Source organism: Pogona vitticeps, chromosome 1 (genome assembly GCF_051106095.1).
Source record: "Pogona vitticeps strain Pit_001003342236 chromosome 1, PviZW2.1, whole genome shotgun sequence".
Classification (NCBI taxonomy): domain Eukaryota; kingdom Metazoa; phylum Chordata; class Lepidosauria; order Squamata; family Agamidae; genus Pogona; species Pogona vitticeps.
In genome coordinates this window covers 24,624,892-24,651,129 of record NC_135783.1, presented here as the reverse complement: position 1 = coordinate 24,651,129, position 26,238 = coordinate 24,624,892, and the positions used below count along the sequence as shown (strand labels likewise).

At 40.6% G+C, this 26,238-nt stretch overlaps 2 long non-coding RNA genes across 2 annotated transcripts; one reads left to right on the top strand and one right to left on the bottom strand.

Moving 5' to 3' along the window:
- Positions 1-3,732: 3,732 nt before the first annotated feature.
- Positions 3,733-24,260, bottom strand: LOC144585760 (uncharacterized). The gene is made up of 2 exons (XR_013540300.1): positions 23,746-24,260; positions 3,733-10,855 (listed from the first exon to the last, which is right to left on the bottom strand). It is a non-coding gene; the product is annotated as an uncharacterized LOC144585760 (long non-coding RNA).
- LOC144585761 (uncharacterized) lies at positions 15,101-17,140 on the top strand. The gene is made up of 2 exons (XR_013540301.1): positions 15,101-16,241; positions 16,937-17,140. It is a non-coding gene; the product is annotated as an uncharacterized LOC144585761 (long non-coding RNA).
- Positions 24,261-26,238: the final 1,978 nt, after the last annotated feature.

Below are 26,238 nucleotides of genomic sequence, written 5' to 3'. Positions count from 1 at the left end.
AAATCACTTCTGAATTATGGAAAAGCAGTCCTCTGAAGATGCCGGCCACAGAGACTGGTGAAACGTTAGGAAGATCAACCTTCAGAATCCGGCCAAAGAGGCTGAAAAACCCACAACAACCATTAGATCCCAGCCGTGAAAGCCTTCATGAATATATTAAGAAGTGGTTCACCATCCCCTTCTTTTGGAGGTATTCTGGTACTGTGCCGCGTGCCCAAGGCCACACAGGCTGAGTTATTCATTCTCAATAATGTCATTTTGCAGCATAAGAAGGGGGGGGTCAATTTATGTTAGCATGCCTCCCCTAGCTATGTACATCAGTTCTTCTGTACCACAAGTGACTGGTTAAGGTAACTGTTTTCAATCATTGTAATTATAGTGCTGGGTAAATAAATGGAAATATGATAGGGCAATATGATCTCACTAAGACGTAGGTCAATGTAGTATAATAATATGTATATGTCAGTCTAACCTACCTCACGGAGATGTATACTACCTTTAGCTTACTGGAGGAAATGCAAGAATATAAGTGGGATAATTGAACAGACCAGTACAGGTCCCAGGACCCACCTCTGCCTGAAACCTAAATATAAAGTTGTTCAATGATTCCAAACAAGAACAATATGCCATTCAAGCTATATTTAATTACTTACTTAATTATTCTTTGAATTTAATTCCTGCATTTCATTTAGTAAGCTCAAGGCAGGAGGCTCTTCTCCCCTACTTTACCCAAACAACAATCCTGTGATTGGCCGAAAGTCAACCAATGATTTTCATTGGCAAATGGGGATTTGAACCCAAGTCTCCTGGGTCACAGCTGAAAACTCTAGACACTCCCCCACCACAAGTGAGATATCTTATCCCTCTTACAAGAGATGGACACAAACTTCCAGTTCATCGGTTTGTGTTGGTTTGTCTGTTTGTCCCACAGGTGTTCTGAGGTTCCAAGCCTGGCCTCCTCCACCAGGTGCCCACTCAGGGGCAGGTCAGGTGGAGGCAGGGCAAAGAAGCTGGGCAGTTCCTGCCCATCTCTAATCCTTACTCTCACTGCCTTCTTTAATTCATAATAACTTCTGCAAATTCCGGTTACCATTTTAAATCTTTACACATACACAGGTGTATGTGTTGTTTTTTACAGTGTCTTGTTTTGTCATTTAAGAGCTCAAACTAATGTAAAATTTTTGAAAGAAAATATTTCAGTTTTTACAATTTACAGAAAAGAGTGGTCACAAGACCAGATAGGCGGGACATAAGTAGAATGAATGAATGAATGAATGAATGAATGAATGAATGAATGAATGAATGAATAAATAAATAAATAAATAAATAAATAAATAAATAAATAAATAAATAAATAAATAAAATATGTTCGAAATAAATTGTGAGAGTAGCCTGCGTTGTAGCCAGTGCCTGCCCTATCCCCATGTCTGCCATTCTCACAAACTTAACCAAAAGGGAGGGAAGCCCTGGGTGCCAAAACTGCCAGTTATGGCTCTGTTTATATTAAGAAGGTGCAGTGGAATAGATGCTGAGATTATGACTATTAAACACCATTAAATGCTCCAGAAAATCATCATAACCATTTTTAAAATTTGATATCTGCTGCTCCAAGAATTCCATCAGGAGGTTTGGGGGGGAGCCCTTAGATGGGGTTACAGAAGGACTTAAGGAGGCTTGCATTTGTACATGCCTGCTACATCATTGGAGGGGGGGGCCCATGTAACTCCACCTTTCTCCAGCTTGGGGGGGAGTAAGAAGTGAAAGAAAGAAGAGGAAAGTAGCTGACCAATCTATGTGTAGCTCCAAAAAGAAAATAGAAGAAAAGCAGACCTTTTTCCCTCGTTCCTTCGGAACATTTTCTTCATGTGTTAGTGCTTCATTTACAACTCTCCAGAACTGGTCCTGGAATACAGAGTCAGAAAGTATACAGTGGTGCCTCGCTAGATAGTTACCCCACATGACAGTTTTTTCGCTAGACATTGACTTTTTGCGATTGCTATAGCGATTCGCAGAACAGTGATTCCTATGGGGGAATTTCGCTGGACAATGTTTGGTCCCTGCTTCACAAACCAATTTTCGCTAGACAATGATTTTGACAGCTCCCTCCGTGCTCGCAAAGCAGGTTTTTTCGGGACCTAAGCTTCGCAAGACAGTGATTTAAACAGCTGATCGGCGGTTCGCAAAGCGGCTTTCCTATGGCTGATCTTCGCTAGACAACGATGATTCTTCCCCATTGGAATGCATTAAACAGGTTTCAATACATTCCAATGGGGAAATGCTTTTCGCTAGACAATGATTTCGCTAAACAGCGATTTCAATGGAATGGATTATCATCATCTAGCAAGGCACAACTGTATTTGGGAATGCTTTTGCTATAATAGCTTCTTGGTTTCTGTCTGTTTGACGAAGAAGAAAAATTGCCCATTCCAGAACTAACTGCCCAAAAGCACTCTCATTAGTTTGGGATAACATCAAGGAAGACCTTCCATTACACCCACTGCAGAGAAATGAAGGGAACAAGATCATTATACACATTTGCTTTCTTTGGACTCCTGTATAGGAGAGCCGTTAACTTAAAAATAACAGGTGATACTTTATAGAAAGTTTAAAAGTCTGTGCCTTCTGGGAGAAAAGCCAACCTGTGTGCAGCCCCAGAAGAAGGAAATGGAAAAGTACATTCTGAGTATTTTGTACCTAAGAAACAATGGGGAGTGTTGATATAGATAGGATTTTATTTGATGGCACACAATTGATTCTTGTAGATGTGTTAGCTAAGTGGGTTGCAACACGTGGCTGCAGAGCCATGGCCAGGGGTGTGAATCCCCACTGTGCTTCCCAGGAAGAGGCTAGCCAAGATTATCCACAGCATATGTGGCTGATGTGGTCAACTGAGCCACCACCTGTGTGGCCTTGGGCAACCTGCACAGTCCCAGAGTGCCACCAGAAGGAGAGATGACAGCACAGCTTCCGAGTACTTTATACCTAGAAAAACCCAGAAATAGTCACAAGTTGGAATCAGCTTGATGCACGTCGTTATTCATTAGCTGTGTTAGCCTCTTAGAAGAAAAACTTCAAAGACTAACACACTTCTTCGACATAAGCTTTCGTGGACTGCAGCCCAGTTCTGAACAAAACTGGCTTACCATGAAGGTACTGTGTGTTGGTATACACAGGCTGTTCACTCTTCATTCCAGTAGGAATGGTGAAACTTAGCAGAAACAGAAAGCTTATGCGTTGTCTGAATCAGAGATCTGCCTTTTTGAGCCCTATTAAAAAACCAGAAACCTGAGTCTGTTCTTGTTTTAGTATCCTTTGGCATGTTTGGGGATAGTAAGCTACAGGTTTTAACAACAGCAGCAACAGCAGCACATGACAAGAAATGGAAATGTCCTTTATTCTCCTTTAGGATGTCATGTCTTCATTCACTGGTCATATTTGCTAATTGTTCTGCCCTTTGGAACAGCTGGGACTGAAGCTCATAAAGGAAGGCCTGTGAAGAAACAGCACCCAGAGGGACCCGAATCTCAATTAAAACAATAACAACAACAATCGTTAAGCAGTTTTGCATCAAGGGCAAAATCAAATGTGGGAGCCAAGCAAATAGTCAGAAAAGACTACCCAGGCCTCAAAACTCAGGCTGCTGATAGGAAATTATGGTGCCTGGAGCTTACAACTGCTGAGGGCGCCATGTGTTGTGGCACTGACACAGTTGTTGCTGTTAATTCGGGCACACGGTCCCCTGCAGCCACATATAGCCTGTAACTGAGAAAGGGTTTAGTGTCTAGTTAGAGCTGAAAACTGATACGGGGCATGAAAACTTGGGTGCTGGCCACTTGACTGTTAAGACAGAAGCAGTGACACATTTTGGGCCTGTCGACAGACATACAGGCTTGTGCTCCTTGACATGCTATATCTCAGCAGCGTGTTTTTCTCCCCTCCTAAATGCAGGGGAAGTTTTGCTCATACTCAGACATGGAAAATGTTTTTTCTCATAGGCTGCCCCTCTTCTGCTTTCATTTGTATGAAAGAAAGACAAGAAATGGACAAGCTGACTAAAATCCTGTCACACCGTTACACAAACAGCGGAATGTTTAGACACAGATTCTAAACATTCCACAGCTGTGGAGTTTCTCTGATTCTATGAGAATTCCATTGTGATAAAGTTTAGCAATAAAATGAGGATTATGGTTTGGGTTAGAATGTAGCATACATTTGTGGGCCTAAATCTGATTACTGCTCCCAGCTAGAGGGAGCCTATTAGACTGGATGGAGAGTCAGTACTTATGTAAATCCCACTGATTTGGTCACTGAAAATCTGTTGCACAGCTCTGTGGGTCGAACAGGAATGATATCATCATCAGTGGCAAATTCCCTCTGGTGTAAAGGCTTCTTTTGGTGATTTCAGGGTGCACACGATGTGTGCACAATGTAGTGAAGTCACGTACATACTAAAATTGCCAAAGAAAGTCTTGAATTACGTACCAAGCAAGTACTAACTGAATCCTAGGTAGCACTGCTCTGAAACTTGCAGATAATTCCTGTGTTCTCTGTCTCAATAAATCCAATCCATTGATAACCTGAATATGTTACTGTATTTCTGCTTCTTGCTATTATGAGTCACTTAAAAAGACGGGGCATTAAAAAAAACATAGGTTCTTGCATTCAGTAGGGCAAAAATGACCCTAGTGGCAAAATGCAGTAGATTTAATGTGGGCAATTTTTGTCCCAGCCTTTTTTGGGCTTATTTTAAAACACACACACACCTGCATACATACAAACACACATATCATTTAATGAAAACAGAGCATCTCAGGAACTGTATTTCAGAACGCACCAAGGGCTTTTCCAGACAAGCAAGTGCCTCCTAACATGATCAGTCAGAACATATTGTTCAACTATTTTCTTTTTTATTAATTTATTCATTCCATTTCATTCTTATACGGGGTGGTCTACACACCAATCAAATCACAAAACAATAACAAGAACCTTAAACATATAAAAAAATGAACAATATCAAAACACAGTACTAAAAACTCAAGACCTAATATCCTCTGCTGATGCCAATAGTTAAATTAAAAACCCTGTGTAACAACCAAAGCCATCTATCTATGCAGAGTAATATGGTGGAGACTATGGAAAGTGCTTAGAGTTTTTAACCTTCTCCTCTTTAGTGGACTCTTATTTTTCTGTTAAGAAAAAGGGTGGAAGAATTGATCAAAGAACCTAGAGATCTACAAGCATAGAGCTCTGTATATCTCATGGCCTCAGTTTTGGATCCATCCATTTCTTTCCCTATTTCCTGTGTACCACCTACCCTAACGAAGAATTATAGGGAACTCTAAAGCTTGCAAATGTTTGCAGTATTTTGACTAGACATTATAAAGGTATTTCTCCATGGGTTCCAAAATGTTCCCAGATGATCCTAAAGGACATAAGAGGGAAAGTTTGGCAACACAGTTTTGGCAGGTGCTCTATTCTGTAGAATAGAAGAAAACAGAAAAAGGGCTATCCTGTAGTTGATAAACATTAGGGTCCCATGAATGCAGACATTTTGCACTAACTATCCATATCCTATCCTATCCTATCCTTATTGATTGTACCATGAAAGAGCTTTACAATGCAACTGAAAGGATCATCTTGGTGATGGATGGCATCTCCAGCAAACATTTGGTCTTATCTTCATCTCTGCCTCCTGGGAATCAATTCACAGGTAGTTTGGCAAGAAAACACAGCTGCTCAGGTTATAACATCTTTACAGGTAAGGTGTTGCCTCCAGGATAGAAATGTTTATCTCACTGGGAAGCTCTGTGAAACTTTAGAAGCCATTGTCTTTAGAACCAGATGTAATCTTTAAGTCATTGTCCAGGGCTCACAAAAGGCATCAATCCAAGTGCCTTTATAAAAAGCCATTTGTTATTTTACCCAGGCATTGCCAGAAGCTGAAACTGTATTGTTATAATTAATCTTCCTCCTCCTCCTCCTCCTCCTCCTCCTCCTCCTCCTCCTCCTCCTCCTCTTCTTCTTCTTCTTCTTCTTCTTCTTCTTCTTCTTCTTCTTCTTCTTCTTCTTCTTCTTCTTCTTCTTCTTCTTCTTCTTCTTCTTCTTCTTCTTCTAGGATTGAAGGTGGGTTGATCTGAGGAAACAAAACCTTGTTGCATCTAAATACAAATATTTTATTATAACATAAGCTTTCGTACCATGATCTCCTGTGGTTTAAACTTTTCCCATGACTTTTCAACAGGCAATCCACCTCAAAAGAGAAAAATGTAATAGAAGGACATAATCAATGGGAATTTCCTTCTGCTGCTCAAAATTACTCACTCTCTGTGATATATTCTGCTATTTCACTCCTGAAAAGTCCAGTCCTTTAGACCACTGGTTCTTAACCTTTGTTACTCGGATGCTTTTGAACTGTAACTCCCAGAAACCCTAGCCAGCACAGCTGGTGGTGAAGGCTTCTGGGAGTTGCAGTCCAAAACTCCTGAGTAACTCAAGGTTAAGAACCAGTGCTTTAGACCATGAAAGAGCCAAGCTGAGCTTTATTTTGGGCTTGAAAGCTCTGAGGGAAAGGAGATGCCTGTTCTTACTCTACAGATTTCTGCCGTATGCTAATTTCTTTCTATTCCCATTCCTTCCACAACTCATCCTATAGACATTCTGCACTAGTTACCTGCTTACCCTCCATCCTTCTTTGGTATTACAACTTGTATGTTTTTGTGATGTCAATCAACTACACACATCCATGGTTTGGCTGAGTAGGGGGTCACATGCCACTCTCTTGTGGGTGGGTTAAAGTACTCAGCAGGTAAAGTCACAGCCACCAGAGTCTTCTCACTTCTCACTTTATGCCAGCTGTGGCTAAGAAAGGTTGTGATCATTCATAGTGGTACCTGCTCCCTTTCCATCATGTTGTTATGTCATCATAATGTCAAGAGAAGCAGACAGTGAGCCAAATGCATCACAAGAGGAAAACCTGGCATGGGGTCTCAAGCTGTGTGCCCAGTGTAAGTTGTGGTTTATCACCTCATTTTTACTGACAGGTTGTGATGACAGCATACACAGTAAATACCAAGAAGAGTACGCATATGCTCGTCCTGAGAAACACTCAGGTAAAGCATGAAATGGCAGGATAGAACTGTAGTGGAATGAAGACAAAGCTCTAGAAGCAGAGTGGGGGAAACAGCTGGACAGACTGGAGGTTTGAGTGAAGTTATGGTTGGGAATAGGACATATACCTTCATACAGAGAGCAACACCCATTAGGAACATGTGTGAAGCATGTCATCACAGCCCGAAACGGAAAAGATCCATGAGAATTCCACAACAATACACAACAGAAAACCGAACACTGAAAAGAACAGGCAGTGTACACTAAGCTAGCTCATCGCACTGCATCTTGTTTGTGAAAAAGTGGCATGAAGGGGAAAAGCCATGTAATTCACAGTTGCAAAACATAGATGTACACGTTGTGCTTGCCAAGAGGGAAACTGAAACATTTCTCAAAGCCAGAGTGTAGTAACTACTCTAACTGCTTTCTTTTTTGTTTGGTATGAGGGGCACCAGTATGGAAAGCAATGGTGAGACCGATGGTTTCTGTGACATTATGTTAGCACTTAAGCAAGTTACTCTTGGATTATTTTAATTGCAGCATTCAAAAAATAACTTTTTTCAAATTAGCATCCCATTCAGGATTCCTTCCAGCCTGACCTTTGGTTTGCATGCATTGCGTTCCTGCCCTGAGCCCTTGAGATAGGATGGACTTGCAGCTGAAATTAATAAAATCCACTGAAACATTTCTAGTTTCATAAAATGTGATAAAGACATAGGAACAAAAGATCAGGGGTGCAGCTGTTTTTTTCGCATTCTTCTGTCATGTTCATTCTGTTTCCCATCAGGGCTAAAGCAAACAGACGAAGGTTCTTTTTTAAAATTGTATTTACAAACATTTTGTCGTCTTTGATTAAACCATGGAATGGAGACTAAACAAAAAGGAATCTGAAATGCAGACACATGTCAAGGAAATATCCCTGAAGCACTGTACATTTTGGGTGGACCCTGCAAGAAGAATACCGTACTTTATGATTGCACAGATGAGCTTCAAGCTGTACAGAATCAGATCGAGCAGATATTTACAAGCTTTGGCGGCATGACTATTCCATGTCATCCCTTTCTTACCATTCCTTTGTGTTATCCACCATTGAAATTAACTCATTTCTTTTGCTTTGCTTTTCTTTTGGTTATGTCACTTTGTAAAAGTTCAGCATTGAGATGGTATTGTATTAGTCAAATCACCATATTTATTGGTCTACCAAAGCATAAAAGCACTGTTTGGGCATTCCTGTACATAGTTACCTGAATGCATGATTGGAAAGCAGGTAACCACAGTTTTTTAATTTTTATTTTATTTTTCATTTTTTGAGCATACTTAAGACATTCAAGCTATTTAGTTCACTTGACTGCTGGGCCGGAAATGCATAAATGTGATGCCTTTTATGTCATTTGTGAAATTGTGACATATGACATACTGGACATATCAGAGCTCTGTTTTACAGTAACCATTCAAGATCTCACTTTGAAGGGGGTTGGAATGGCAGCCACAAGATTACACTAATGGGTATATAAACTTGATTGATGCTTGGGTTTATGTGCACATATGGGAATTTAAAAGTGATACTGTAGACTAAAAACGGTCCTGTTTCCTCAAATCTGCTTAACACCCTGGAGTGTAACTAAAATGCAACCTACATCACTTCACCTCATCAGTAGCTGGCAGAGAGAGCTGTTAGTAGAGTACATCGAAAGGTTTTGACTCCCAGTGCCAAAATTTAGAGGACAAAAATATTTTCCGCCAGAAGAATGTGGATGCCCAGTGTAGCGTAGTGCACAGAGTGATGGAGAAGCCTTCCTCAACCACAGAAACTCACTGGGGGTTTGGAGCCACTCCTTAAATATATCATGTATCTTGAAAGCCTTATTAGGGCCGTTATAAGTCAGTTTCAACTTCACGGCACACAACAACAACAACAACAACAACAACAACCAACCAACCAACCAACCAACCAACAACCAACAACAACAGAAGAATATTAACCCATAAATTGGTATTTGCTGCTGGAAGGGCATAATTGCATCTATTCTGAATATATATACCTTCTATTTTTGCTCCTCCCTCGGCAAAAACAAGCGCAAAACAGGCAGCCTTAGTGAAGAACTGAGTGCATCTTGGCAGGACAAGAATGCACTGTGAAAATTTGTTAACCTTTTCAAGAGATCTCATGGCTGGCATAAGACCAAGATGCCAAAGCAGATTAGGGTGACTGTGGATTCTAGGAACTATACTTTCCAAACTCTACATAGTTCAGCATTATGGAGTTCTAGCCTAAAATTAATGAATAAGGTAACATAGAAAAGTGACTAAGGTTACATCACACATTAAGATGAATGTATATTTCCACCTCTTGCAACCTTATCCTTCCAGACATTGAAATCCTCATGCTTCCTGCCACTAAAATCTCTCTCTGCTATCTGCCTCAGATATCAGACTTGCAAATTAAGCTGCACTATCTCCCATTTGGTCAATTACAAAATGAAAGATGCAAATTGAGGCAAACTCATGTTAGAACAAACAAGGTTTTCCTCTTAAGTTGGGGGTAGGTAGCGAAATGCCATTTCTCTGACAACTGGGTGGGTGCTCCCCGTCCCACAAAATTTGTCAGTTGAAGCAGCATCAAAAGCAGTATTTAGAAATGCCAGCGCCAATGTGCTTGAGGCCAAGGTATTGTGGTGGAGAGGTGCCTCCCAGAATCACTTGTACATGTGTTGTTGTTGCTGTTGTTGTTGTTGCAGGTCACTTCTCCTACAGTTCTATGGCTTCAGGAATTTTCGAGCCAGGCAAAAATGAAATAGTTTTGCAGACCTTGGTCAAGAGTGGGGAGCGGGGACAGCCAAGAAGCATCCTCCTTGGAAAGCTGTTTCTCTTTTTTCTTTATCATCAACACTAACAGTTCTTTCTTCTCTTAGTGTCAGGAATGTGTTGTTTCTGCACTGCTGATGCTCTCACTCGCGTTGCTGCCCTTTCCACAGCTGCTTCCAAGAATGGAGCAGCAAGGGCTTTCTTTGGGGCAGGGTGGCCTCAGCACCATCAGCATCCCACCACCTGAGATGATTGCCTCCTCAGGACTAATGTCAGAGTCACTGCTGCCCTTAAAGCAATTCTCCTTCTACCCCCATTTCACAGGCAGGTCTACCCTTTGACCTACCAGCAAAGGAGTGGGGGGAACCAAAACTTCATTTGGACCATGAGTTTATTGCAGATCTTCTTCCTTTTTTTTCTTTTCTTTTCTTTTCTTTCTTTTTTTTATTTTTCTTTCTCTCTTTTTTTTTTGGCTGTTCCTCCAGCTCTCCCAGATGCAGCTGTCTCAGTGAGCCTTTTAGTATTGCTTCATCATTGCAGGCTATGCTTCACATGATAATTATACGAGATTTCAAAGACGCACACACTCCCTGTTAATTGTGGGCGCAAAAACATAGCTAGTTGGGACAACCTTGGGTTGCCTAGCTGTGCTGTTACACTATGCTCCAAAGTTGTCAACCAAATCAAGCTCTCATAGTCTGAGTTTCTCCTATACTCACGAGGAAGTGAGAAGCTGTGATCCAACTATGGTTCTACCAGGTTTGACTTCCTTCTGTATAACAGAATACTGGAGATTTACGGCATCTCAACAGCATTTGCTTTATATACAGCAAGATCATAGTGGAAACAGCTTTTCTCTAGCAGGCAGCAAAACCAAGTAAAAATATTCTCCAAGGCTGTGCCATGTTTTTCCTCCAGTCTTGCCCATCTCATTCAGTGCAACCTGTCAGAAAATTCACAGTTATTTTACCTAATTCTCATAAATAAAATATCTAATTAGGCTAATGCAGGTCTGGATTTTAATGGCAGACATGTTATTGTTATGGGACTGGAGGTAGGTGGGCAAGGCCCTTATGGAACATTGTGTACAGTTCTTGTGATCTCAGCTCTTCACTCAGAATAAGTTTCCACTCATTCCGGGAAGATTTATATCCAAATAAGGATCCTTGGGCTTGCAGCCTTCTAATTAAAGATTCTATTTGTTTTGGGATTTCGTTGTAATTTGTACGTGCTACCAAAACCTGTAGGCTTTAACAACCCTTTCCTTCACCCTTTTCCCCTAGCAGAAACATACCAAGATATTTTTGGAGAAGTGTCCTGACCCTTTTGCAGAGAAAGTTCCTTCTACTTGAGTTCTAGAAATGCCTAGATTCTAGAAGGACACAAAATGACAGCCAGGAAATGAAGTGGAAGGTATACCACATTTTTGTTAGTCTATGTTGACATTTTGCAAGGGAGAGGAAACATTTCTTTTGCTTTTAAGATAAAAACTTCTGTAATGTTTTATTTACAGAGGTGGCACTGGCTGCTATTTGGAAGGCACAATCTGAATTCCCCACAATAACTGTGGGCAATGCTATTTCAGGGCTATTATGGAAATCAAAATGGCAGCTCCTATAGACCTCTGCCACTACCTATCATCAGCCAAATCTTCTACTAACCTTGTACATAACTTTTTTCCTGCATAACTTTTGGACCTCTTTCCATGAAGGGATAGAAAGATGGGATCTCAGGGCACCTCCAGAAACTGTTTCTACTGTTCTGTTACCTCATCCCATTCATGAAATTTTACAAGGAAGAAAAGTCCAGATGATGCTGTCTTCCATTTCTAATCCCTATCATGTTTTCCCAGCATGTCTCTCTTTTTTCTTGACATATACATGTACTAAAGAGGAAATGATGGGATCCCTATAAAGTATTTTTTTTCCGCTTGTTTTATTAGACACCCTCCACATTAAAACATCTTCAGATTCTAGGCAGTGTCATGACACTAATTAAGGACCAGTTGAAGGCAATGTCAAGGGGATAGGCATGGTTGGCCTTGTCTAACCTTGGAAATAGGGCTAATTTCCACAGCACCATGTATGCACACTGATTCCAGTGTCACACTGCCAGCTCCTTCTTTTTTTTTCTTTTTTTTCTTTTTTCTTTTTTTTGCTTCCACATCTGAGTTTGTTCGTCCAGAATGGGACACAGCAGCAAACTTCACTTTGATGTCAAAGCTGCCCAATATATATTTAAATATTTTGCCAGGCAACAAATTGAAGCATAAACATAGGTATTCGCACACACAAACACACACACACCCCTCAAAAAGTGCTGAGTTTAGAAGGTGTAGTGCTAAAATTTCTCTAGCCAGATGCCCATCAAAAGCAAAACTCTGTTTACTGCTGACTCTTAAGTATGGAGGAAAGCAGCAGAGTTGACAGTAAATTATATTATTTCTTCCTCCCTCCTGTTATTTTTCTTCTGATGTCTTCACTCTGTTTGGCTTTAACCCATTGCAGATGTTTACACAAAGCTGAAAAAAATAAATGTCCAAATTAGACAAATAGAAAGAGTAACGTCTGCCCAAGGCCAAGCCAAAAGGGAGGTTCACGCTTCTCAATCAAAGCATATGGCATCCAAACCCAAACTATGAAAAGGCTGGGCTTTGCTAAACTGCACAAAGTGTTCCATACACAGAGAGACGATTACAAATGACCGCACTGTGTTGGGCTAAGGATGGTTTTGCAGCTGGGTGTGTTTAATGTCTCCTGTCCATGCATGTCTGACACGCAGTCAAGGGTTCCCATACACCAAGCTATCAGTCGTTTCACAGTTCACGTGGTTAACCATGGATGGGTGATTCATGTTGCAAAGCTCAAAAGCTTTGCACGGTTAAACAAACAAGGCCATTTCTCTAAGCTGTTAAGATTTGCTGGTGAAACATGATTTTGACACAATCAACACAAACGGGAACGTTTAATCTGCCCTTGATTCCACCTTCTTCAGATACTGTACTTGCTTCTGTGGCCCTTTGTTGTGCCCAAGAGTTGTTCTTCTGGTTCCTAAAGTCATTGTGTACTGTATGATGCTTTTAGATTTCTGTTGAGCTTTGCAACTGAACTTAGTTTCATCATATTTTATGTTTAACATGTTTGAACCCAATGAGTGGTTTATTACTAGGGTGGCTGCTGCTCCATTGCCAAAAAAAGACAAACATTGAAAAAGGAGGACATTGAGAACAATCAACACAAAAGAGGAGAATATGTTTCACAAAAAAAAGAGGACATTTTGCACTAAGTCCATATATGCTAATTTAAACTAATAAAAGCAACTGGCATCACAACTAGACTTTATTACTATAATTTTAGAAGTGATACACTACTGCTCACCTAATTGTACAAGACCTTGACTAGGGAACCACCCTGGGCACAGCATTGAAAGAAAGATGGGATATAAATCAAATAAATAAAGAAGGTGCAATGTTTAATAGCTCTTTGAAATGCCCTGTGCCTTTTATTTCCTGCGGCTTACTGCAAATGAAGATATAGGTAAAGGTAAAGGTTCCCCTTGGCATTTAGTCCAGTCGTGTCTGACTCTTCTTTCTTTCTTTCTCCAAACCTTTATTGGCATAAATACAGCTGGGATTACTAACAATAAACACAACGGGTTATAACTTGGAAGTTAATTTGAGAATCTCAAGCAGAAAAATAGCAACAGCTTCAGTGATACGGGAGGAAGAATCATTCAGAAAAATCTCAGGGGTGTTCGACAGGGAAGATAACCAGGGTTCTAGTAGTGCCTTACAAATGGAGAAATGAACTGGGCAGGAAAACAGTATATGATCAAGTGTATCCGGAACCAAATGGCAGAACAGGCATAATCGGTCCTCTTTAGGAATATTTGCAAATCGACCGGCATGGTTCGCTGAGGGAAAAATGTTAAATCGGGCTAACATAAATGCTCTTCTTGACCTGGGGTTGATAAGTGAGGAAAAATAATTTGGATGACAACCAAGTGAAGGGAAAAGACCAAAAGAGAGCGGGGAACAGGTAGGATTCAGTTTGGCTGCAAGAACCTCAAACTCATGCTGCCAGAGTTTAGATTTAATAAGGGCATGGGCCTGTTGAATTCCTAAATCATTTAGGGATTCTAGATTCAAATCAAGGGATTGAAGTTTAATCTCAATCAACTTCAGCCACTTGGAAAGAAAATTGTCTCTGAGTAGATCGTATAGTAAGGAATTGGGCTTGGAGTTTAAATGTAAACGAAGCCAATATTTAAATGTGGTGGACCAAGCAAGGGTAGAAGGGAGATGGGTACCTAATTCCAAAACTAAAGTTGAAAGACGAATCATGTTGGGGACTCCTAAGATTTTCCTGAAAAAGGCAGCTGCCAAAGTGTCAACATCATGATCTATGGCCTCGATCCAAATAGGAGCTCCATATAGTAAGTGGGAAAGCAATTTAGTCCGACTCTAGGGCATGATGCTCATCCATCTCCAAGCCACAGAGCCAGCGTTTGTCTGTAGACAGTTTCCGTGGTCATGTGGCCAGCGTGACTAGACATGGAACGCCGTTACCTTCCCACCGTGGTGGTACCTATTTATCTACTCGCATTTTTACATGCTTTCAAACTGCTAGGTTGGCAGGAGCTGGGACAAGCGACAGGCTCACTCCATCATGTGGATTCGAACTTACGACTGCTGGTCTTCTGACCTTGCAGCACAGAGGCTTCTGCGGTTTAACCCGCAGTGCCACCATGTCCCTAAAATGCAATCCCTTTGCAAATTAAGATATACAGGAAGAAAATAGAGAGGTCTCTGTAATTTTTTTTTTGGGGGGGGGGACTAGCTAGTCAACTAGCTGTTATTTGAGAAGATTTATCCAAGCAGTGCTTTCAGAATGTGCACTCCTGCGGCTGATATCCCCTCTGAAGTTCATACAGAATTGATATTTGTGCCATATCCTTCTTCCCATTTATCATTAGTTACATCAATGTAGGTGGTTTCCATCTTTATTTATTATTTATTTATTTATTTATTTATTTATTGTATTTATACCCCGCCTATCTAGTCATTTCGACCACTCTAGGCGGCTTTTTGTACTAAAATGATCCCCCAAATCTATTTTATTTAAAAATTCAAATAGGAGTGGTTAGATCCATTGCCAGTCAAAAACTCTATTAGGAGCATGACCTCTTACACCTCACAAAAAAGGAAGATATGTATCACCCACCAAAAAGGAAAACAACTCTTCAGATATCACAGTCTCACCAAAGAAGGACCTTTTGGTCACTGTAAATTGTTACCCATCTTTCAGGAAAACAAACTCTATGAGTTAACTTGTACAGAGAGTCTTAGGACACCATTGTAAGACTGAGTGGCCCAGGGCATCTTTCTCAGACCTGTGAAGTAGGCCTCAGCTGATAAACACATCTCCCATGCCAACAAGGAATTCCTAGGTGTAAACCATGTGTTCTAACACTTTCCTTCTGTTTCTAATGGTGAAGTATGACTGCTAGTCCTTATGCAACCAGAGCAGAATATTAGTAGGCTCCAGATAATACAAAAATCTTTCTGAGGGAGACCACGTAGTTGGAGAAACCTGGGCATTCTAATAAGAATTGTTTGTGCTTTTTTTAATGGAATACTGTACTGACAAGACTATTGGAGGTGGGAAGGGAGAAATATAAGAGAGGGCTGCATGTCTGGAACAGTGATGATGAATTCTCACTGTATCCTTTTATTACAGTTGTCCCCTGTTGTGTATTTGTTACTCCTCTCCACACTGTTTTTAAAGTTCTGATGGAAATACAGAATTGAAGAAATCACAGATTGGAGAAGTCACTTTTTAAAGATTGTTATTCCTAGGATCTCCCTGTAAGGATAGCCATTGTCATGTTGGCCAGTGAATTCTGGGTATTGCAGTCCAAAAAGTAACACTACCTATCTCAGAAATGAAACAGAAGCTTATCCACTTTGCCATGGATAACTCTTTGAACAAAATTGTGCAGAAAAACCTCCCAGCAAAATTAACTGTCTTCACAATTTATCATGAGCAGTGGGGCTTGTAGTCTCCAACCTGTGGTTTTTTCAGTTCCATGCTGGAACTAGCAAACCTAATCTCATGCACTTTGGCTTGTATAGTGCCTACAAAAGAGAAAGGTAAAAGAGGTTATCGTAGTGAGGAAGTTTTCAGAGGAAATGGCAAGATATTGAGAACTGTCTTTATTTTCACCTGGCTTTGGGGAAAGCAGAACTGTGCAGAGCTGCTGGAACTCTGAGGCCCATCGTTCAGCACAGCAATCTCTTCAGAAAGATCAGATGGTGGACATCTATAGAGGTATGAGTAGTTTTATGACATCTAATTAGATGTGCCTAGAGTGTTTTCTTTATTTCAACAGATGGGTGATGTCTGATTCATGCAACACATTCCTGTTGTTTTGCACTCTATACAGTACTTTTGTTTTGATTGGTTTTGTTTTTGCAGCATCTAACAGCCTGACCAAATTACAACCATGTCATCTCCTCCTTTTTTTAATAAAATACTTCTTGAGCTGGTTTTGCGTGTATATGGCTAAGACTGCAAAGTCATCTACCAAGGGAACCGAAGGTGTTGGGTTTAACACTGAGTACAACAGCTGAGAAATGCAACCTTTCTCCCCAGAAAGGGGAAGGTGTATATAACTTTGGAGACTTTTTGCAGTCAAGGAAGGGGTTGTATTCTAAAGCTGGGCTCTCCAGTTTTCGTGGTGGCTCCAGATAATCAGGAAATCTGTAATTTGCAGAACTTAAACCCACTGCCAGACACCAAGATGGGAGGCAGTTTTCCAGTGCTGTCCCCTTTCCCACCATACTAACACAAAAGGATGGCAAATCAGCTTTGACCTAGAGGTTGTTTTGTTGTTTAAATAAAAGAACAGAGCTCAAAGTGTAACAGACGAATGTGAAGGAGAATGTTTTAGGATATTTTTCTGAAGTGTTTTTATTTTTCTGAAGTACTGTAATTCTGAAAAATGTTTTTGTCACTTCTTCTAGATAAAGAAATTTGGAGTGGAAAATTAATCTTGGACATAAAATATGGACCTTTTAATTGTAATGTGTTTGTGGATGCGTGGTTTTGCACTTGCCAAGCAATGAGTAGGTCAAAACATTTCTTAAAGGAACAGGAGAAACCCTAGGCGGGGATTAAGCATGAAAGAAAATTATGTTAAGCAGGAAGAACCTCTAGTTTGCGGAAAATCATGGACCAAACAAGTGCAGGACTTTTTGCTCTCTGAAGCAGATGACAAGATGGTGCCTTCTATTCCATTCATAGAAACCAGCTTGACTAACAGGTGAACCATCAGGTCCTTTACCCCCCTCCCAGGATTTGAAAACTGAGCCTGTTGTCTCACTGTGCCTAAGGAAAGGCAGGAGGAATTCATGAGGCGAGTTAATGAATCTTAGGGCTCAATCACACATGAGAAAAGAACCGAGTTATATTGATTCTTTTCATCTCTCTGTTGTACCAATATTTTTCCCAGTGGTCATATGGTGTATGTACACCATATGACCACTGGGAAAAATATTGGTACAACAGAGAGATGAAAAGAATCAATATATATTACTGGGAACATTTACATTGTTTTGAACTGCATCACTACATTTCCTTCTGTTTGAACCGTTATAGCAGGTTCATCATCATCACAGGCATCCTTCAGTCTCGAGAGACTATGGTATTGTGCTCTGTATGGAGGACTTGGAACAGCATCTAGTGTGGCTGAGGAGGCCAATTCGAGAGTGACAATCCCTTCCACACTTAGGACAAATACAATCTGTACCCCGTCTAGCTCCCTGATTTTTCTGCTTTCGTGACTGCCTCTTTGCCTCAGCCTGCTGGGCGAGGGTCTCTTCAAATTGGGAGAGGTTACACTGCTCTTTAATTACAAAAGTGATATATCGATAGAGTAGTATGAGACTTTTTTTCTCTTTCCTTTTTCCTTTCCTTCCTTTTCTCACTCATACCCCTTTCCTTATTTTCCTGCATATTTCTCTCTCTCATTTCTCTGGAGAAGAAAGCAGGTTTATAAAGCCTTGCAAAGTATTGTAAAGAGCAGGATTAAAAAGAGAGAGAGGAGACGTTGATGTTACACCCCTTTCTTCACAATTCGAAGCAGGATCTGTCTCTTTCTTGGCTCAAGCCCACAAAGGAGGAGGGAAAGCTGTCTCCTTCTGAATAATGTATTCATGTTGTTTTTGTAGAATCAGTAGCGGTGGTGGTTACTAGCAATTTACTGATATCCCTTTTTTAAAAGGGTAGTGGTGGTACAAGCACAGTGGCCATGAAGTGGCCACACACCCAAACCCCAATCCCTTTGCAAAGAAAATAAATTGACAGCAACATTCACACACACTGAAATGATAAGGAATGAAATGATATATCATCAATACAATTTAAAACTAAGTCATTCTCTGAAGCTTTAGATGCTTCACCTGTGTCCTGTTTCACTGGAAGTCATATCACCTTCAATTAAGGCAAACTTTGCTCTTGTTTATTAATAACTGGAAACACGGCTGTACAATATTCCTACCTCAACAGATTCCTTGCTTCCTTGTCTTTGTTATGGCCACCTTATAGGGATTCTTGATTTATTTACTTATACCTTGTGTTGTTAGATGCAATTATATCTACTCAGCACCCTAATGGGGATCATAACAAGGGAAAGAGAGGCATCAGACCACATGCATATCCTAAAATGGAAAAGTATATTTGCATGGTTGTGGTTGTGGTCAAGGAGCAGTCAACTCTGTGCTCCAGAGCTATATGTAAGCGGAGTCTCCTTCAGTTTCTGTGCATGCAGAAGTATAATAATTTAATAAAAAGGCCTTTGCTAAATGTAATGAACATACCAGTAGGAAGCGAACCACTCCACTCATACGATTAGTACTACAGTGCTAAATTCTGTTCTAAATAACATGCCTGCAAATTAAAACGGAGAATCAGCTAAGAATAGGCACTATTAAAAGTTGCTTTGGGAGCCATGAAAATAACTAGGAGGCTGCAGAGTCATCATGTATTCCTCTCTGACAACACTTTTGTAGGGCATATGAATATAATTATCTGTGTTGTAGACTTCAGTCAAGGTTCAAAAGGTCAGATTTCAGAAAAGTTCCTTTTTTGGATTACAGCTTTCATGATTCTCCTACCACTGTTTTCCAGTCCAAAACTGGAACATTTCCTTATAAAAGCAACAAAGAGTCTTCTGGCACCTTACGTAATAATAAGGTTTAAGTGGCATGTGCTTCTGTGGACCTAGTCCACTTCTTAAGATGCACGGAGCACCTGAAGTCATAGGCTTATACGCCCAGTGGTTCCGGTTACAGGAGTGAAACAAAATGAAATGAGAGACAGAAAATAACATCCTACTCTTAGGATGTTTATGCTTATCACTATTGCCCTTTTATACATGATTGCAACCTTAAAAAAAAAGACACAAAGGAAAGGGGTTATGAAGGAAGGAGAGGAAAATAACAACTCATCACTGCTGTCTTGTCTCTTTATTATGTGTGTGTGTGGGGGGGGTTCAGCAATGGACCCTCTCCTGTGGGACTCTCAAACTTCCATAGGGCCTCAATATTGTACAGCAACATTTCCCAACCTGTTCGCCCACCAGAAACTTTGGAGGACAGTCCCCAACAACATCCACATGGTTGGCATGTCCAACTACATTTCTTGCCTGCCAGTATATTTGTGGATGGCAGGAACTGTGCTCCAGAATGGAAGCAAACCGCTCTACCTTAGAGATCGCTCCTAAGTCATTCTTCTACATTAGCATTAATTTCACTGCAGGCACAGTGAGAAGAATCAGACAGAGGTGCTTTTAAGGAACAGCACAATGCAGTCTGAAAAGTTGGGTGGGTGCGGTGGGCAATGTACAGCCCATGGACCACTTGCAATTCTACTGGTGATTGAGGGTTACAGGCATCCCCCAGTGCTGTCCCTCTCCCCATAACTGTGTGCTGCCATTCTGGAAGACTCAAGAAGCACAGTTCTTATTTAAACTGGAACCCTCCAGATCTTTTGGTCTGTGACTGCCATGAATCCTAGCCAGTGCAGAGACAGTAAAGAATTTGGGAATGGTGGCCCAGAAACAGCTGGTGGGGAATAGTTGCCAACCCTTTCCCTAAAATTAAATCACAGGGCCTTGCTTTACTGTTTTTTTTCTGTTTTCCTTTCTTCCAAAATGAAAAGGGAATGCACAGTCCCTGCCAGTTGTGGAAAAATCATTGCAAAAATCAAGACAACAGCGCAAAATCCTCCCCATTTTTTGGAGGGTGACAGCCGACAGTGGATCCAGAGGAGAGAGGGAATAACTGCCCCCCACTCAGACCTGCTGAAGTTGCCTGCCCCTTCCTTAAAGGATGTTCCAGTTTAAGAGACCCAGCAGAGAAGTGCAAGCATGACAGAGTTATGACACTGAAACAGAAACACAGTGATGGCTGTGTATTTGACCTTCTGTTTCTGTGAATGGAGTTCTAGTGCAGAACATTATATTGAGAAGCCTTTTAGAAAGAAATTTGCTAGACTGCTTGTCAAATATGGCGCTGAGTAGATTTTTCCCCCCCTTTAAAAACGACTCTGGGTTTTAAACGTTCAAAATATCCTGTCTTAGTCGATGTATATACTGGAATACTTGGAAGCCGAGCAAGTTTTATGGATTAATATTTTCAGGGAAGGATATTTTAGTTTTAAATATAAATATTGGCTGAAAGTGCAAACTGGAAGTTTTAAATACATTAGACGGGCCAATGATTTCAGCACTGAATAGGACCTCAGTAACAAGTCATAACAAGTCATAGCTTTCTTTAGCACCCTTGTATTTCAACCCCCCTCCCAAAATAGTATGTTTCACTCTTAATCATAGATTTCCTTGGGATGTGTCAGTTTCAATTTATTTCTGTGATTTAATCTAAACATCTGGAAAAATGTGGTAGAAAGACAGCAGACCTGGCCCAAGAAATTTTGCTGCCTGAGACAAAGACATAGTAAACATCTTTCCCCTCCATTCTAGGTACAAAAGTGGCCGGGCTGACAGTTCGCTCTTACTTCATCGCTTTTGATGGGTCTCTCGCCCAGGAATGGCAAGAGATTTATCCCCTGCAACATTTATGTAGTGCCTTTAGCACAGCACAGTGATGTCCTTGTATCACTTTTGTGAAGGAAGGACCTCTCTTCTAGTATTGGCTACCTTGCAAGACAAAGTAAGGGAGAGAACTTTGTCACCCATGCCCAGCGATGGATTAAAAAACAACAACAAATAAATAAGTAGATGTTTCCAATACTTTTCCAATTCTTCCAAGTTTCATGCAACCACAATCACATACCCACTGCAGTATCTTCTTGTTCAATATACAGTACTGTATTGACTGTATTAGGCTAGTGTAGTACGCCATTTGAGTGCCATTTTGGATAAGCCTAGCATGCACATGTAAAGACTAGGTGTGTTCAGGGCAGGAAACCACACAGCACCTGAGGTGACCCAATTTAGTCCAATTCTCCCTTTAAAGCAGCGATTCCCAATCGCAGTCTTCTTTTATAATAGCCAAGTAATCTATGGCACCCCCTCCCCCACCATGTTTGCATCAAAAGGCATTTTTAATGGGGTAAAGTTATCCCTTCTCAGTAGAGGCTTTCTCTAATATCCTGATCTGAATGGTCAAGGAAGAAATAATTTAACAAATGCCACAACACATATTGGGACATGATGGCGCTGTGGGTTAAACTGCAGAAGCCTCTGTGCTGCAAGGCCAGAAGACCAGCAGTCGTAAGATCGAATCCACGCGAAGGAGTGAGCCCTTGTCGCTTGTCCCAGCTCCTGCCAACCTAGCAGTTTGAAAGCATGTAAAAATGCGAGTAGATAAAGAGGTACCACCACGGTGGGAAGGTAACGGTGTTCCGTGTCTAGTCACGCTGGCCACGTGACCACGGAAACTATCTACGGACAAATGCTGGCTCTGTGGCTTGGAGACGAATGAGCACCACGCCCTAGAGTCAGACACAACTGGACTAAATGTCAAGGGGAACCTTTACCTTACAACACATATAAGGTGACTCAGGACCGCCTAGAAAACACTATGCATGGGGTCACATTGCTTCAAAGTGGGGGGACTGCGTTAAAGTGGGGGGAAGAAAAAGAAAAAAGTTTTTTTTAAGGTCATGTCTGTGGAGCGGTGAGAGGAATTTTTTATGAAAAAAATATATATTCTCAAGTGGTATAGCACTGAATTGCCAAGCAACCAATTCAGCACTGGATCCAAAGGGCTTAAACCTCTGCCAAACTTCACACCCTCTTTTGTTTCTTCCATGGGCGGAACGGGAGAAAGCTTTCCATTTACTGATAAGTGGATTGATCCTGTAGTATAGGTTCAAGGAGTCGTTGTTTCCCACTCTTCCCAGTGAAATAAGTAAGCAATCCACTTGAGCTCAATTTAGGTGACCACACATGCCAAAACCAAACCCAAGAAGCATGATTCTGCCTGCATAACAACAACAAAAGCCTGTGACAGAGACCCACAAAATGTGGGTAGGAAAAGATAAGGGATGAATAGGATTGCTCCTATGTCATGTAGTTGCCAAAAAAGGAGCAAACTGGACCACTCCCAAAGAACAAATGCCTGTCTAATCGCATCCTCAAATCTGGTGAGAAAAAGCCAAACCATCTGCATTCTCATTACACTGACCACTTACACATTTCTACCGAAAAGGAAATGCATCACTCAAGAAGAGGACCAAGGAGGTTTGGTGAGTACTCAGAGGGGCTTCAGGTTTGCATTAATTAGCATAATATTTGCACATGGTGCCCTTAAAATAAACAGAAAAGCAGCACATCTCACTACGGGGGAGCAACCTAAGTGACCGACCGACCTGCTCAGTCTGTTGTTCAATCCCTCAGAGGCATTAGGGTTATCTTTAAATGGACTGGATAGCCCTTTAAATAGAAGACAGCCTTCAGACACTGAAAGTGGATCATAATATTCTTACGATAATTAGACACAAAGGGAGTTCCTGCTCCTGGACTCTGTCATTATGCTATTTTTGTAAATTCTTTAGACTTACTAACATATCTTGATTATTTTCATTGTGGCAACTATCTCTAATATGAAATGTCATAACCTATCCATTGTCAAGTTCTGGCTAATCCAAGAGTTCCTTGCACATAACTGTTGGATACAGCCAGTTTTTAAATACTTCTGTATGTCAGTTGTCAAATACAGGTGAACATTTTATATATGTTATTACTGCCATCAGCTATTAAAAACTACTGATTTTTTCAGCTGTCAAATACAGGCAAACGTTAATGTATGCTTAACGAGAAATAGATATAATTATATAATATCATGATGAATATTAATTGATAAATATAAATGCTGCTGCATGGCACCTATCTAAATATTGCCCGGTTTCAAGTGACTGAACTTACTTACTTAAATATTTAAACAAAATGACAAGTACAAATATCAAATATTCAGTGAACGTTGAGCAAATATTTGAACAGATGGTGAGTATTCAACATCAAAAATCTACAGAGGAGAATTTGGGGCAGCAAATGTATTTCAGCTCTGAAGCAGCATTTTATGGGGCTGTGGGTGGGAGTGATTAGCATGCCCCCCACTATCCTAGGGCCTGCCAGTCAAGGTCTCTCAGGTTACAAGGCTGCAAAGATTACTCATTACCTCAGTATGAGAGAAAGCATGAAAAAAAAAGAGCTGTATTTCAGTTATTCGGCTATACTCTAATTAACCTTGTCTGGGTTTTCTGTAACATCAGCTTCATACTGGGATTTCTAGCCTTATTGCTGAATTACCTCATCCGTTGGTGCCTGGTCCTTTCAACCTTGCCTGTAGCACCAACTGCTATCTTCCTTCTTTCATTTCTATGAATAATGGGCAGCAGAACTGATGGTGATGTGATGAAAACGATAACTCAGACAGACCAACCAGGAGGCCAAAAAGAAAGAGAAAGCAAGGAAGGTCCTCTCCTCTTGCTCTGACTGCAACATTATTCCATTTCCTCTTCCTCTTCTCATGATGGACCCTTTCCTGTTTCCTGTCCTATCTGCTGAAGTCTCCTATTGTTGTTTCTTTCCTTTCAAGCCATCTTGAACTGAGAAAAACAAATACAATTTTCTTTTGACACAATGTATTAGCGCAAACAACAAGCTTCACTCTCCTATTCTGCCCACTGATGGTTCCACAAAGGACTAGAGATAATCTCATTGTTTGCTTCAAGAACAAAACTGCACAGAATACTCCCACTCCTCATGTATTCACTGACTCACCATGTCTTGTCCAGTGGTCTAGTAATGCAGAAATTTAATATCAAAAAGACGTCCTGAATTCAAAAGATCAAAGTGGTTCCAATTCTGAACATGTTAAATCATTACTGCAAAATGTTTTTACTCAGCTGAGATTATAGAGATTTTCTGTCTTTTGAAGATGATTTTTTGTTTGGTTTTATTAAATTTTTGTGTATTTTTATTGTTTCAGTTCTGGATAAAAGTACTGTATATCTATATGTTGTTTTTCAGTTCTCAGTGTTTATTGATCCCCACTAGTTTCTCTGAAACATGAGATATAAATGTACAAACAAATAAGTACTGCAGGAAAATAGGTAAGTTTGATTTCACAGATGATGAAAATACTGGCTCCTTTTCTTGTAATTCCCAGAATTTCTAAGAATTCAGGGTGTATATCTTGAGGGTTTCCTCTTCCTGAAACATCTGCTTTGAACATTCCACCAGCAAATCTAAAATCTGCTATATTATGGGTGGTTTATTCAATGTCATGCTTACCTAACAGATAGGTATATAACTGAACTATGTACATGCTCAGAATACTTTGTAACTGGCTGTTACTAGTATTAGATACTTCATCAAATTGTCCACATGGCCACCTTGACATTTTTTTTCTAATGTATTTCCATAAGACTGCTGTTTTAAACTGTAACTTACGGACTCAATGATGTATTGCAATACCAGGAAAAAACATTGTGTTAAACATTCTAGTACCTGAGTTTGAGCAAAGGTCCAATGAACTAAGATGTTGCAAGAGGCCTCATTTTTCTAACAAAATTTCTAGAGTAACACTAGTAACTTTAGGTTACATAGGGTAATATAACTACTTATGCTGTCTTCGAAATGTAACTTTCTTATACCTTTGTTTCCCCAAAGTAGCTAGGTACTTGTAACTCTTCATTTCAAGGCTCTGGAATCAGACCAGTCACATAGACTGGCCCAAGTCCCCCATGTTTCCGTTTTCTTTTTCTTGGCCTTTCATGAGAGGAAACCAGCACTACAGGGCTACAAAGTAAAACCTCCAGATGTCGGTCCCTTCTGCCAGAAGCAAGAGGCCATCTGAGAACCGTTCTTTGTATCCTAAGATCAAACATTTGGGAAGATATTTGGCCACCCCTTGGGATTTGGCTACAACGTGGGGGGAGCCCCTCTTCGCAAATTGCTGCTCCCGTCTGTTCTATATGAGAGCAACACAAAGGTGCAAAGGACTTATTGGTGAGTTAACAAGTTAGTGAAGTGTGATGTTTCACATGGGTGAGTAAACTGCTGCTTTTTTTTTCTTATTGCCCCACACTACATATGCCATTTTGTGAGTGGCCTGTCTCTAGCATCAGAGGGCAACAGCAATAACCATAAAGGAAGAGGTTTACTCACTTCTTTTTGAAATTCAGGAAGATCCTTGGTCTGCAGCTGTCCCAACATGATGAGCCAAACAGCATCCTCCATGTCACCACTGCCTTCCCTATATGAGGAGTCAAATGTCTTGCTCATTTAACTATGGGACGTTGGTTCCTTTTGGGTGTTGGTAACATAACTGGTTTTTTAAGAGAGTTCTGTGTGGCTCGATGTATAGTGTATGGCCTGCAGCAGTTTCTTCTCAACTTTTTTTTAAAAAAAACTTATGCTACATGTTAAGATACATATTTGAGAGAACATATCCTTTCACAACACTAAAAATGAATTGTTGTGTGGATTTAAAAACTAAGAATTATATAGGATTGTTGAAATGGGGGAAAAAAAGGAGACTTAAGGGGAAACACGTGGGAAACAAGATGATTTCCCAGCCCTTCTCTGTCTAGGCAACAGATGGAGCTGATAAAATTTGGGGGTGATGGCATAGCCTATATGTTGGCGAAAATGAAGAGAGTGGAAAGATGAAATACTGAGGGCCCTTTAAAGACTAACAGGTTTTATTTCAGTGTGAGATTTCATGGCTCAAAATCCACTTCTCCAGACACGCCCTTTACAATTTTTGCCATGGTGAGCTAAATATAATGCTAGTAG